This window comes from Octopus bimaculoides, chromosome 20 (genome assembly GCF_001194135.2).
Source record: "Octopus bimaculoides isolate UCB-OBI-ISO-001 chromosome 20, ASM119413v2, whole genome shotgun sequence".
NCBI lineage: Eukaryota > Metazoa > Mollusca > Cephalopoda > Octopoda > Octopodidae > Octopus > Octopus bimaculoides.
In genome coordinates, this window is record NC_069000.1 from 33,557,517 (window position 1) to 33,558,201 (window position 685).

Consider the following 685-nt stretch of genomic DNA (forward strand, 5'->3'; position numbering starts at 1 on the left):
TGTGTGTGTGTGTGTGTGTGTGTGTGTGTATAAGTCAAAACAGTTTGATTCAAATTCGTTGGTACTCTTGAGTTTCAGGCGTGATGCTAGTCGTCAGCCATTACATATATATGTGCGTGTGCCTGTGTGTGTGTGTGTGTGTGTCTGTGTCTGTGTCTGTGTATCTGTGTCTGTGTCTCTCTCTCTGTGTATACGTGAGATTTTGCGGGAGAGAGAGTGAGAGAGAAGGGGTTGTATGACCTAGTGCTTGTGGACAGAAGTCTCTTGTGGTATCCTGCTACTATTATCTTTCAATTTCAACCTCCAACTTTTTGTTTTATGTTTTCGGGGAGATGTCGATAAATCAAATCCAAGCCATTATTATTCTCACCGTCAACATCCCCAACCTCGTCATCATCATCATCATCGGCGTCATTATTATCATTATTGTCATTATCATTATTATTATTATTAAGGCGGCGCGCTGACAGAATCATTAGCTCGGTGGACGGAATGCTTAGCGGTATTTCGCCCGTCGCTACGTTTTGAGCTCAAATTCTGCCGAGGTTGACTTTGCCTTTCATCCTTTCGGGGTCAATAAATTAAGTACCAGTTAATCACTGGGGATCGATGTAATCAACGTAATCCCCTCCCCTAAGCTACCTTTGTGGCAAAAATTTGAAATCATTGTTATTATAATAATTTT